Source organism: Argentina anserina, chromosome 1, assembly GCF_933775445.1.
Source record: "Argentina anserina chromosome 1, drPotAnse1.1, whole genome shotgun sequence".
Classification (NCBI taxonomy): Eukaryota; Viridiplantae; Streptophyta; class Magnoliopsida; order Rosales; family Rosaceae; genus Argentina; species Argentina anserina.
In genome coordinates, this window is record NC_065872.1 from 18,701,366 (window position 1) to 18,715,209 (window position 13,844).

At 37.4% G+C, this 13,844-nt stretch overlaps 1 long non-coding RNA gene and 1 pseudogene across 1 annotated transcript; both read left to right on the forward strand.

Moving 5' to 3' along the window:
- Positions 1-439: 439 nt before the first annotated feature.
- On the forward strand, positions 440-4,592 carry LOC126803371 (pentatricopeptide repeat-containing protein At5g66520-like; annotated as a pseudogene).
- Positions 4,593-9,275: 4,683 nt separating this feature from the next.
- Positions 9,276-11,773, forward strand: LOC126790584 (uncharacterized). The gene is made up of 4 exons (XR_007671749.1): positions 9,276-9,404; positions 9,505-9,577; positions 9,752-9,783; positions 10,315-11,773. It is a non-coding gene; the product is annotated as an uncharacterized LOC126790584 (long non-coding RNA).
- Positions 11,774-13,844: the final 2,071 nt, after the last annotated feature.

Below are 13,844 nucleotides of genomic sequence, written 5' to 3' on the forward strand. Positions count from 1 at the left end.
TTTTCCCTTCGACCAGGTTTTTATTTTACCCAAGAGATTTTTGTTTTGCTTGACAATGTTTTTAACGAGGCAACAGTATTGCACCATGACACATTAGAATCGCGATACAAGGAGGAGTGTTGTAGGAGAATTACTCTATGTAATCTTCCGGTGTATCTTGTCCTAATTAGTATATGTTAGTCTAGTTAAGAAAATATATATAATTTCTGAATCTACATGATACTCAGTGTAATGCACATATATAAATTCTGCTTATTAATGAATAAAAATGATGATTCAATTTATATCATGCTAATTGGATTCTTCTGTAACAATTGAACATACATAAAACTTATAAATAACACCGATTTTGAGAAAGTTCAACTGAGGAAATTTGAGTAAGAGAGCTATATCACTTCATATTTCAAGTCAATCTCCGATCAATTGAGTGTCAGATGACATGAGTCGATCAAGTAAGAGAGCTCTCTCACTTCTGGACCAGTGCCTCACAATGGCGCACTTCAAACAAGTCCAATCCCACCTCGCTGTCTTTGGTAGGGGTGGACACGGGTCCATTCGGTTCGGTTTTGAACAAAACCCATAACCCAACCCAAATTTTAAATTTGATTCGGTTCGGTTCGGTTTTTCTATTTTAGAGACTGTGACCCACAACCCAACCCAACCCGTACGGTTCGGTTCGGTTCAGTTTTTTTTCGGTTTTACCCATATGTAAAATAGGTAATATTATATATTAATTTTAAAAATACAAAATTTAACATAAAAATGAAAAACTAATGGTCTAATGATTATTCCATACCTAATTGACTTATGCCTTATCATTTAGCCCGTGGATCCGAAAAGTTCACCGAGTCCCTCAAGTCCGATGGGCTTTTACCCGAAAACAACACTAATATGTCATAAGGGAAGACCCAAATACTAAAATGCGAACACTAAAAGCGTTTGCATATATGAAATCACCTAATTTTTGTCACCGATTGTGTGCAGTCGCACAAAAAAACCCATTTGGGAAAGCCCCGGTCAATGAGGATTTTAATATGTTAAAACGCCTTTTTTTTGTTGACCATAGGTACGGACTGTCAATCAATATCCAAAACGGACGAAATTTTTACGGGTTCCCTAACTATATATACTGATCACATCTGCTGGTGTCGATCCATCATATTTAAAACTGGACTTATCGACCGCCGAAGTGTCCACTAATGTATCATACCTTTATATTAGATTTATAATAAAACTATCGCATTATGAAGCGACTATATGATATAAACTTCTCGGGATCAATCAATACCATCCGATATCATCGGTATATATATTTAGTGACCCTATAAAAATTTCATCCAATGCAGACCTCATTTAACCGTTGTAATTTTGGATAAATCGAAAACACCACTATTATGCCTTAAAGGAAGACCTATTACAAATGTGTGAACGCCGAAAGCCGTTTGCATATCTGAAATCACCTAATTTTTGTTACCTATCTTACGCGGTCGCACTAAAGAAATCTATTTGGAAAAACCCCGGTCAATGGAGTTTCAATATGTCAAAACGCCTCTTTTTTAGTTAACCGTATGTATAAACGGTCAAACCATGTCCAAAATGGATGAAATTTTTATGTGGTCCCTAGATATATATACCGATCACATCTGCTGGTGTCGATTGACCATATTTCGTGAGAGTTGACGATCACCTAAGTGTCAACTAATGTATCATAACCTTTATATTAGGTTTAAAATAAAACTATCGCATTATGAAACGACTATATGAAGAAAACTTCTAGGGATCGATCGACACCAGCTAATGTGATCGGTATATATATTTAGTGACCTTATAAAAATTTCATCTAATTCAGACCTCATTTGACCGTCGAAATTTTCGGTAAATTGAAAACACCACTATTATGCCCTAAGGGAGGATTCATTACAAAGATGCGAACGTCGAAAGCCGTTTGCATATCTGAAGTCACCTAATTTTTGTTACCTATCGTGCGTGGTTGCACTGAAGAAATTTATTTGGCAAAACCCCGGTCAATGAGGTTTTATTATGTGAAAACACATCTTTTTTGGTTGACCGTATGTACTAACAGCCAAACCATGTCCAAAACGGATGAAATTTTTACGGGGTCCCTAAATATATATACCGATCACATCTGCTGGTGTCGATCAACCATATTTCGAATTAGAGTTGACGATCACCTAAGTGTCAACTAATGTATCATAACCTTTATATTAGGTTTAAAATAAAACTATCGCATTATGAAGCGACTATATGAAGAAAACTTCTAGGGATCGATCGACATCAGCTGATGTGATCGGTATATATATTTAGTGACCCTATAAAAATTTCATCCAATTCAGACCTCATTTGACCGTTTGAATTTTCGGTAAATCGAAAACACCACTATTATGCCTTAAGGGATGACCTATTACAAATATGCGAACGCCGAAAGCCGTTTGCATATCTAAAATCACCTAATTTTTGTTACCTATCGTGCGCGGTCGCATTGAAGAAATCTATTTGGGAAAACCGCGGTCAATGGGGTTTCAATATGTCTAAACGCCTCTTTTTTAGTTAACCGTAGGTACGAACGGTCAAACCATGTCCAAAATGGATGAAATTTTTACGTGGTCCCTAGATATATATACCGATCACATCTGCTTGTGTCGATCGACCATATTTCGAATTAGAGTTGGCAATTGCCTAAGTGTTAACTAATGTATCATAACATTTATATTAGGTTTAAAATAAAATTATCGCATTATGAAGCGACTATATGAAGGAAACAAGACTGCTAAATAATGCACCTCTTATACATTAGGTCAATTAAGTTAGAAATTAGGTGCGGCTGTGAGACCGACTACATTATTATTTTTATTAAAAAAATAATAATAATGTAAAATTATAAATATGACAAAATGATGTCGTTTTGTAACGTTGACCATTGACTTCGAGTTTTTCGGGTCGGTTCGGTTTCTAAGGGACTGAACCCAAAACCCAACCCAAATAGAATCAGTTCGGTTCGATTTGTTTATTTTCAATTCGGTTTTATTCGGATTTCGGTTTTTTCGGATTCAGTTTGGATTCGAGTCTGGTTTTTTTTCGATTTTCGGGTCAGTTTGGCCATTCCTAGTCTCTGGCACCCTTTTCGACCCTTACGCCGCAGGCAAGAACATTGCCTTCCGCTCCTCCGTCTCTCACGTCCACCGTCCTAACCTCCGCCACGCTTATCACCTCTTCCGTTTCATGCCCACTCGAACCACCTACATTTGGAACCTCATGATCAGAGCCTTTACCGACACAAGCTTTGTCACTCTACGCTCCTATGCTCCGCTGGTTGCTCCAACGTTTGGTTCGGCCTGCTGCTCCACGCCCATGCGATTCGGTTGGGTTGGGACTCTTACGATTTCGTGCAGAAGGGGTTGCTGCATTTCTACGTGACGTGTGAGCTTACGGACTCGGCTCGCGGGGAGCGCGTTTAAAGTTGTGGTTACGTGGACTGCGTTGCTTAATGGGTACGTAAGGAGTGGTCAGATTGTGACTGCGCGCCAGGTGTTCGATGAAATGCCTGAGACGAATGCGGTTTCGTGGAGCGCGGGTATGTGCGTTTGGGGCTGTTTAGAGAGGCGTTGGAGCTTTTCGCTGATATGCAGGCTGCTGGTGTTTCTCCTAGTCTTGCCGGGATTGTCGGCGCGCTCACTGCTTGCGCTTTTGTTGGTGCGTTGAACCAGGGGAAGTGGATACATGCTTATATTAGGAGGAAGGGGACTGCTCTTGTGGACATGTACGCAAAGTGCGGTTGTGTTGGGACTGGTTGCGCAGTGTCTGAGGAGATGACAGAGAGGAATGTGTTTGCGTTTACTTCATTGATTTCGGGTTTTGCTAACAATGGGGAATGTGCAAGTGCCATTTCATTGTTTGTGAGAATGGAGAGTGAGGGAGTTGCTCCTAATGAAGTTACGTTTGTGTGTCTTGAGTGCTTGCAGTCGAGTGGGGATGGTGGATGAGGGATTACGAATATTCAGAAGTATGAAGGATAGTTTTGGGATACAGCCAGAGGTTCAGCATTATGGTTGTTTGGTAGATTTACTGGGGAGGGCTGGGATGCTAGAGGAGGCTAAGAAGGTTGTGATGGAGATGCCAATGGAACCAGATTCATATGTCTTGGTGCATTGCTAGATGCCTGTAGAGTTCATGGAGATGTCGATTTGGGGAAAGAAATGGTGGAGCGCTTCACTGGGCAAAGATTAGATCACAGCAGTGTGCATGTTCTTCTTTCAAATATATATGCCTCTGAAAACCAGTGGGACGATGTCACACTCTTAAGGAAAGGAATGGAAGAGAAAAGGGTGAGAAAGGTTCCGGGGTGTAGCTCAATTGAAGTCAATGGCGAGATTTATGAATTTACAGCGACAGATCACATGTGCTCATGCAGGATATCATGTTGTTGTCCTTTGTGACTGCTAAGCACTTAAAGTCCTTTTGGTTTGATGGTGATGACAACTAAACTATAACTTGTAGTGAGGGTGAGTACATGAACAACTAATAACGACTTGATTTCTTGTTCAACTGTCTGTAGGTTTTTTCCTATGTTCTTCTTTTTCCTCTAGGCAAACACTTACATTCGGTTGTTCTCAAAGCTACACCTTTTCAATGATAGTTTATAGTTTTGTACATATGATACAATGTCCTTGTTAACAGATATAATACTAGCTCAATACATGGATCGTGTTTTCAATACATTCGGCCTTCCCTCATTGATTGGGCTGCTTGCCGCTGGATGGGCAAGTCTCTTTCCTCTGCAGAAGGAAACTTTGTTTGGCTCTCAATGTGTATTTCTTTATGTTGGAGGCTTGGAGCATAGTAGCCTCACCTTCGACAACAAAAGGACTATATTATTCACTATTGCTAGAGGCAGATTCATCGACTCTCTAAGACGGGTTGCTCAGGATTGGAGTATTCCCTGTAGATTCTGTTGAATTCATTATAGGGCAGTAATTCCGCATAAGGAGGCGAGTAGAGAGCTGCTGGAAGGATCGATAAAAGGCAACATCTTTTTCAGGATTTAGTGGATTACTGTGGCTGCAACAAACTGTTGCTACAGGTAAGTAACTTCCTTTGATCCTTTCTTCACCCATGTAATGGATTAGAAACTCCTATCACTTTTAGTGTATGCCATACTTAGTATAATCATAAATAGGTAGCTCCTAGCTTCTTAAGAACCTCAGTAGACTGAGAAAAGAGAAGATTCCCTTGTCAACTTCCAGATGTACTTGGCAAGGCAGTCATGTTACACACCCTGTCAATATGGGAAGTTCCAAACCAGCTCAAGTTTGTAGTTGTGGATAAGGGAAATCTCAACCGGCTCTAGAATAAAAGTTCATTTCAACTGAAGGTCAAATAATATTTATTTTCAAGCTCAATCCTCTTCAGTGTTCCAATTATTCCATTCCTCATACTTCTTCTGCTCTATTGCTGGTAAATTTCAATTGGATTGTTTCTTGTTTGTATGTAGTTCATGTGTGTATGTTTGAAATACAGATGTGAGTTGTTTGACTTTGGTTATGTTGAATGCATTTTCACTCACGCAAAGGTCATATAAAAGTCTATATCTTTTTTATTTTAGACGAAAATACTGATCAATTTCTCTCAGAATTGGTATTCTCACTTCATTAGCACATATCAAGTATGAAATTCACAATAATAAACTGTAATATTCCATGTTTTTCTTTGGTATGATTCAAGTCTAACTGTTCCACAACCCAAAATTAGGTTTCAATTGCATCTTTTATGCAAAAATTGATGAGCCTATGAATGTGTTGAATTTATAAAAATTGAAAAATGCTGCTGGATAATTGTTACACTGCAGAACCTACTAATTTGTGTTTCTCATGACTTAGGAATGTCAAATGAAATGTCAGTTTAGCAGTTTGGAATTTCACCTGTGTAGATTTATTCAGGAACGTTTTGGATGCATTAATGATAATTAAATTATGGCATATTTCAAAAGACTTTCAGACAGCAACTAGGAAATTAATTCTCTGATCATTTACAAAATATATAAAAAAATTAACGTCAATTTTAATGATCTATAATTACTTTGTCACCTATAAGTCATTTATAGAAAACTTCTTATGATTTTTTTGGTGACTAAACTTCTTATGATTTTGATTATATGTTTAGTAGATGTAGGTTAATAATCAGACCACCTGGATGATATTAAATTTCTCATCAGTGTAAACTCTAAAGAAAAGTGATATCTAATCTAGTTAAGGAGTGATAAAAATGGTTTTCTTTCTGAGGCAGAAAACTGTTCTTCAGAGGCTGCCTTCCGGTTCATGTTTTCTGCAGAAGTAGCTAGTAAAAAAAAAAAGTAGCTGTGACAACAAACACAAAAAGTTTATCTTTAAATACGACCTGGTTTTGGATTAAACTGTAGAAAATTGTAAACGCATTTTTGTATACTTTAACATACCTAGTTCTGGTTTAAAATCCAAACCTCATTTGTAAATCTACTTCTCCTCCTATTTTAACCAGGACTCTAACTGCTTGCTGACTGCAGCCAGATATTACTATTATCAAGGCTTGTTCACAGCATTGTCCACAAAAAGGAAGAAGCATCGTCGCATTTCCTCATATTGGAAATTGGTATAATCCACAGTGTGCAAGCTCAATCTCATCTCTTTGTATAAAAGTCTGGTCTGTTGAAGCAGCCTTTCACTCAACGAAAAAAACACAGTGGTGCAAACATGCGTTGTGGCCTCGTCAGGAATGGTGTGGGTTTGCTACGTTTCCTACTTTTGGTCTGAAAGCATATAAGCCAAGGTTTTACTTCGACTTAATGGCATATATTGGTTGTGGAATTATCACCGATTACATGGTGAACATATCCATGCTCCTTGGAGTTGTGATGTCATGGGGAATCATATGGCCTTTGATTGAAGAAATGGAAGGTATTTGATATGATGTTCATCTTTATGCAAGTAGTCTTCACGGAATCCAAGGTTATAGGGTCTGTATCTCCATAGGCATGATACTTGGTGATGGTCTATACCATGTTCTGTACCAACTTCTCAGGACAGCCGTGGGTTGTGTCATGTTATTGTTACCTTTGATATGATGGCTCTTCTACAATGCTTACCAAGTTGGCGATTCCACATGACCAAATCCAGCGGAGTTGAGGGCATTGGCGCACTCCCTAAAAACTGGTTTGCAACTGCAGTCTCCATTTTCGCACTTGCCGTTGCCATTAACATAGAGGGAGAGCTTCTGAAGATTAGACTGAGTACAAGATCTATAGATTTGTTCCAAATGCAATGGCCATGGGAATTTCATTCTATCTTGGCCCCTACTTCGTGATTGACATGTGTTTCGGAAGTTTGATCATATTCATGTTGAAGTTAATTTACAAACAACAGGATGACAGTTTAGGAACCGTGGTTGCAGCAGGCTTTTTTATTTTTTTTTATGGCGACTCTGTGGGGTGTTCCGGCTATCTCTTGCCAATATCAAAGCGCCATATGCATGAGCTTTCTCTTTTACAAGGACAACAAAAAGGTGATTCGTTTCTATCCTCTGCAGCAGCTAAGTAGTCTTCATGTCTAAGTAACTGGTTTAGCTTTTAATTCTTGTTCTTGGTGATCTTCTAGTTTTTAGGTTCCATTAAAACTAGAGTTTCACACATTTGTTGCTTAACTGTCTTACTGATCTGTTCTTCATTAAAAAGTTTGAAAATTTTGCTTAAGTTCATCGAATTGCAAGAGGAATTTTCTTTACATACTACTCTTCTGATAGCTCTAGGTATGTGCATTGAAAGATCGACTCAAGTCTCAATGCACATGAGCTTAAAGGTTCTGGTAGAAGAATGATTAAAACTGTGTAATTCAAGATTTTGAAGCTACTTATCTGCAGTAATAAATATCGGCTATGAAACAGCTCACAGGTGCATAAACATATAGGATTCGATTCCTCACGGTTGACGACAATGGGAAAGAAACCACAACAAAAGATGTTTTGATGACAATTTACTAGGATCTTATTAACCCAAAAAAGAAAAAGGACAATTTACTAGGATCTTCACCATTTATCCACGAAACAAACAAAAAACTGCTGAAATGAATAGCCGTGATATAGCCACCGTGCAATTTCACTTGGCAAATGTGGCTCTACAGAAATGCAGTTGCATTCATCTATTGATATTTGAGGCCAACTTCTCTGTGAACAAGGTCAATAAGCATTCGTTTATGACTTACTCTCCGTGTTATCGCATAAAGAAAAATTACCACTTCTTGCGTCTGACATGCTTAATCTAATCATTTATAAGTTGGTTTGTAGTATTGTTACCAAACCTAGTAGCCTAGTTAGTGGGTTCATCATTTGTGCCTGTAGTAAGCTTCACCTGTTTACACATACACGGAGCACATTGATTGGTTTAGCAAGGGGTGCAGCTACAGCTGGGCGTATGTCACTGAACACCAAAGTGAGTAAATGACCAAAACAATTTCAGACTGGGTGCATTATTAGTTACTGATAAGCACCACTTTGACAGGAACCAGGAAACTCTTGTTTGTAATTGTCATTATCAAGCCTACAAATATTCCAAATCTCCTCATTCTTATTGATCGTAAGTACACCCTGTTAATTTGAGTCAAACTTATATATTTTTTTTTTCATTTTTTCATATATATTTTTAATTTATATATATTTTAAATATATATGATTAATTTCAAGTCTAAATGATCATTCTTAAATACCTATTTTTATTATTAGATGTCGTTCGTGTACTTTAATTGTTATTAAATCAAATATTTATTTTCTTTAGTTTACTTAGTACCATTTTTTTAGTTTATTTGTTACATATTGAAGTATAATTTTATAAATTTTATTGAAAATAAACAAATCCGATAAAACCGATATATTATTTTACCTCTCGACCGATACGATACCAAAAACGATATTTAGACCATTGGGTTCAACTGGAAGTTCGACTATGAGACTTATTGATGATTCAAAGACTGAAGTGTCGAAGTGTCCGACACTGCCCGACACGCCACGTGGTGTGTCTGAAATTTTGACTTTTCCGACACGTTGACGACCCGTTTCCGACACGCCACGTCACACTATTTTGGATTTAAAAAAAAAAAACTAACAACAAAACCTAAGCCTCAGGGAGAGGCCGCAACTTTTCCAGTTTTCCCACTTTCAAAATTTCTTTTTTTTTTGCTGAACCAGATCGACCTTGGAAGATAATCATCATTGCAAAAGCTTTCTCGAGTTTGGAATCACACTCATCTACGAGCTTAGAACCAAGGCTGATGAATGGGATGTAAACAAATGGGTTTGAGAAGGAATACCGAAAGTCATAAGCAAAGGAGAAGACTGCATTATCAGACTAGAAGAGAAGAACACTGGTGAGAATACTTAATTTTACTATAACAAGTCTCATCATATCAACTTGATGTGTGGTTTCCATCTTTTTTTTCAACCATAACCTGATTTACTTATTAATAGGTGAACTATATGCTCGGGCATTTTTAAGAAAAGGAGAGCCGCATCCGGTGGAACCTGTAATTGATAGCAGCAGGTTTGCATTATTTCTCCTAAAAACTTGTAAACTCTATGTGTGTCTCAGTAGATTTATACATCAATCCACTGCAGTACTCACATAGATTGAATTTATAGAGCCTTAGAACCTAAATGAATTATATTTTATCATCTTGACTGTGTTTGACCAGTCGATGTATGTTTTGTTTTGCAGATACTTTGTTCTTCGTGTGGAGGAAAACATAGGTACGCTGCTTGCCTCTTCTTTGATATTATCTATTATTACGAATTCTGTTAGCCTCCTTATGAAGATCATTTTGTGTCTATCTTTTTTGTATTAACTTGCAAGGTTAATCATTGCCCGTAGTCTATCTTATCATTGATTTATAACATATATAGAAGATAGGACAAGCAATGCATGATACATGAGAAACTAGCCAGGTGTGTTCAAAATTAAAACAGCATAGCAAAACCTGTGAAATAATATGTACATCCATTCTAGACATGGAAGCCCGTGCGTACACGGCCTTGAAACTTTTATAGATGCCTGTAAATGGGACAGGCCTAAACTTTGAAAGCTTTGAATCCGTGCATCTTTTCTTAATAACATAGATGGGACTGTCTGCCTCTGAAAATAGTTGGAATTGTTACTGTGAATTCATATATATGCTTATTATAATATTGTCCTACAAATGATTTCTGTTGAATAGGAGAAAGATGTATATACAACGCCATTTGATGACTGTCATGATAAATAGGATGTGTTTATTTGAGTAGGATGAGCTCAAGTGCAGCTGAGACAGAACCAAGTATTGAGTCAGCTCAGCCGGAAAATCTAAATACACCACTTTGGAAGTATGTTACTAAGGAGGCAATGGAAGGGGTAGTCAACGGAGGCAATGTTTCTGTTACATGTAAAATATGCAAAAGGAATTTCCATGGGTCACATTCAAGAGTGAAGGCTCATTTTCTTAAACTCAAAGGTTATGGTGTCATTGCTTGCCCCAAAGTCACATCAAAACAGCAGTCGGAAATGTTAGAACTTCTAGAGTCTTGTCAACAACAGTTGAGTAACAGAGCACCTAGAAAAGTTCCTTTGCCTTCATCTTCAAGTTTGACAGGAAGTGGTTCGAGTTATTTTCCCTTAGAGGAGAGGGATAGTGTGAAGAAGAAGAGAAGGGGAGTGAGTCCGCAACTAACCAAAGCTTTCAAGATTGAAGAAAGACAACAATGTGATGCTGAAGTTGCTAGAATGTTCTATACTAGTGGACTGCCATTCAATCTAGCAAAGAATCCTCACTACCAAAACTCTTATAGTCGTGCTTCACAGATTCCAGGCTATGTTCCTCCAGGGTACAACTAATTGAGAACCACACTTCTTGATAATGAAATATGTCATATTGAACGGATGCTACAACCTATTAAGAAGACTTGGAGAGAAACCGGTGTCAGTTTATGTTCGGATGGATGGACTGATGATCAAATGAGGCCATTGATTAATATGATGGCTGCATGTTCCAATGGGGCTATTATGTTGAAGGCAATCAATTGTGAAGGGCAATACAAAGACAAGTTTGAAGTTAGTAGATTGCTCTTGGAATCCGTCAATGAAATTGGTTCCGATAATGTGGTTCAAGTAGTGACCGATAATGCACCTGTGTGCTCTGCTGCTGGTGCAATTGTTGAGAGTACTCACCCTCACATGTTTTAAACACTATGTGTGGTTCATACCCTTAACCTTGTTTTAGATGATACTTTGAAAGCAAATTCTCATTTACCGGGTGAGCAAGTAGATAAAGAGTTGGGGTGGCTTATGAAAGTTGTGAATAATGTTTATACCATCAAGAACTTTATCTTGAATCACAACATGCGGTTGTCTATGTATAATGACCATTGTACCTTGAAGTTGCTTAGTGTTGCCGAGACAAGATTTGCTTCTCATTATGTGTGTCTTAAAAGGTTTAAGGAAGTGAAGAATGGCATGCAACAAATGGTCATAAGTCCAAGATGGGACATGTATAAAGAAGATGATGTTAGTAAAGCAAGAGATGTGAAGGCTCTGCTATTGAATGATTATTTTTGGGAGAAGATTGATTGTATGATTGGATTCATGGGTTCTATATATGAGATGATAAGGATGGGGGATATGGATAGGTCTTGTCTTCACTTAGTTTATGAGTGGTGGGATACAATGATAGAGGAAGTAAAGATGGCTATCTACAAGCCCGAATTTGCACATGTCATAAAAGAGCATTGTTCCGTAACAAGGTTTTATGAAGTGGTGTACTCCACATTAATTGCAAGGTGGACCAAGAGTTCCACCCCACTTCATTGCATGGCTCACTCCTTGAATCCTAAGTACTATAACTCTCAATGGCTTGAAGAGGACCCTAATCAGGTTACTCCACATAGAGATGCCGAACTCAACAATGAAAGGAGGAAGTGTCTTCAAATGCTCTTTCCGAATGGTCAAATTCGTAACAAAGTGATGGAAGAGTTTGCTTATTTTTCATTGAACATGAAAGATTATTCATCACCCGAAGCTTTGGAAAATAAGTTTCACTTTGAGCCTCTTGTTTGGTGGGGTAATTATGGAGCTTCCACCCCACTCCAATCTTTGGCTTTTAAGTTGCTTAATCAACCTTGTTCATCTTCTTGTTGCGAAAGGAATTGGAGTACATATAGTTTCATATATGGTTTGAAGAGAAACAAGTTACAACCACAAAGAGCACAAGATTTGGCGTATGTTCACACAAATCTTCGTCTTTTGGCAAAGAGGGATCCTAGTTACAAAAAAGATTTGGATTCAATGTGGGATCTTGCGGGAGATGGTCATGAGTCTATGTTATCGGGGAATGTTGATATGCTTAAACTTGTCACTTTGTCCCTTGATGAACCGGTGTTTGAGATGATTATATTTTTTGAAGATGAGATAGAGTCTTGATCTACTTGTGAAGGTAAGTTTATGATATATATTGCTATTAGTCATCAATATTTTGTTGAACAATTACTTTGGATCTACATGTTTTGATATTTGGTTGTTTATATGTATAGGTGTTGGGGAAAGAGACTTGTCTCTTGTTTGATTGAAGCCATGTGAAGGCTAATTTAATCTTGTTATGAATATCAATTAAACTTCGCACTTTTATCACATGCTTTAGACATTGTTATGTTATTTCTTATGAATTATGATGTAATTGAATGAATTTAGAACTTTAATTTGATATTATAACTATTATGTAGGGTTATATATATTTTTTACACATTAATATATATATATTAAATTATATATAAATTGCCGTGTCAACGCCGTGTCGGGATCTAGATTTTTAAGATTTGTTGGGTTGCGGTGTCGCGCCGTGTCAGTGACACAGCGTCGGTGTCGGTGCTACATAGATTGATGCCAATCGAATCTATGAGCTAGCAGAGGTTACTTCACAGAACGGCAAAGATATCAAAATTTATACCATAAAACATACATGGATTCCTATGTCCATATAATATTTATCAACTATAATACCATAAAACATTCAAACAAATGTCGTATATCCCCAGCAACACTAATCAGCAGAAAGTAACTTCATTTGCATCCACAAATTGACCTATCATATTATATGTCAACTCCAACTGAAATAGATTGCTTCTCTATATTCTAATCATTCCTTTTTTTAAGGCCTGTTTTTTGGTGATTTAAAGAAAACAAATACAAAAAAGAAAAACAAATCCCTACAATCTATGCCATGGAAATCAAAGATGTAGTAACACTAATTATAACTATTAACCACCGAGGGGATGAGAAAACTTTAATGTATAAATATCTGTTTTGAACTTTCTGTGGCTAAGGCCTGTGACTGACAAAGCCTAATAAACAAAGCCACATAACAAGCTGGAATTATGATTTACCTCTACAAAATATTATATCAAGCATCTTTTTAAATTAATCAACACTGATCAGCACAAAGTAAATGGTTAAACCAAAGAAGTAACCTCACCTCCAGGTAAAAACATATTTGTCACATCCTCAAAAAATTCCAATACTTGTCTGCGGTCTTTTACTGAATGGATACACGACATCCAACTTATGACCCAAATCCTTGTCAAAAGAAACCTATATCCCAACTTCTTGCCTAGGAACCCAACTCCAATAAACATTATTCAGAGGAAAAGTAAATTCCAACACCAAAAAAAGGACCTCACCTCCAGGTAATATCGCATTCCTCACATTCTTGAAACCAAATTTCAACAATTTTCTGCAGCCTTTTGCCAAAAAAGTATACGACAGCCACGTTATAACCCAACTCCTTGTT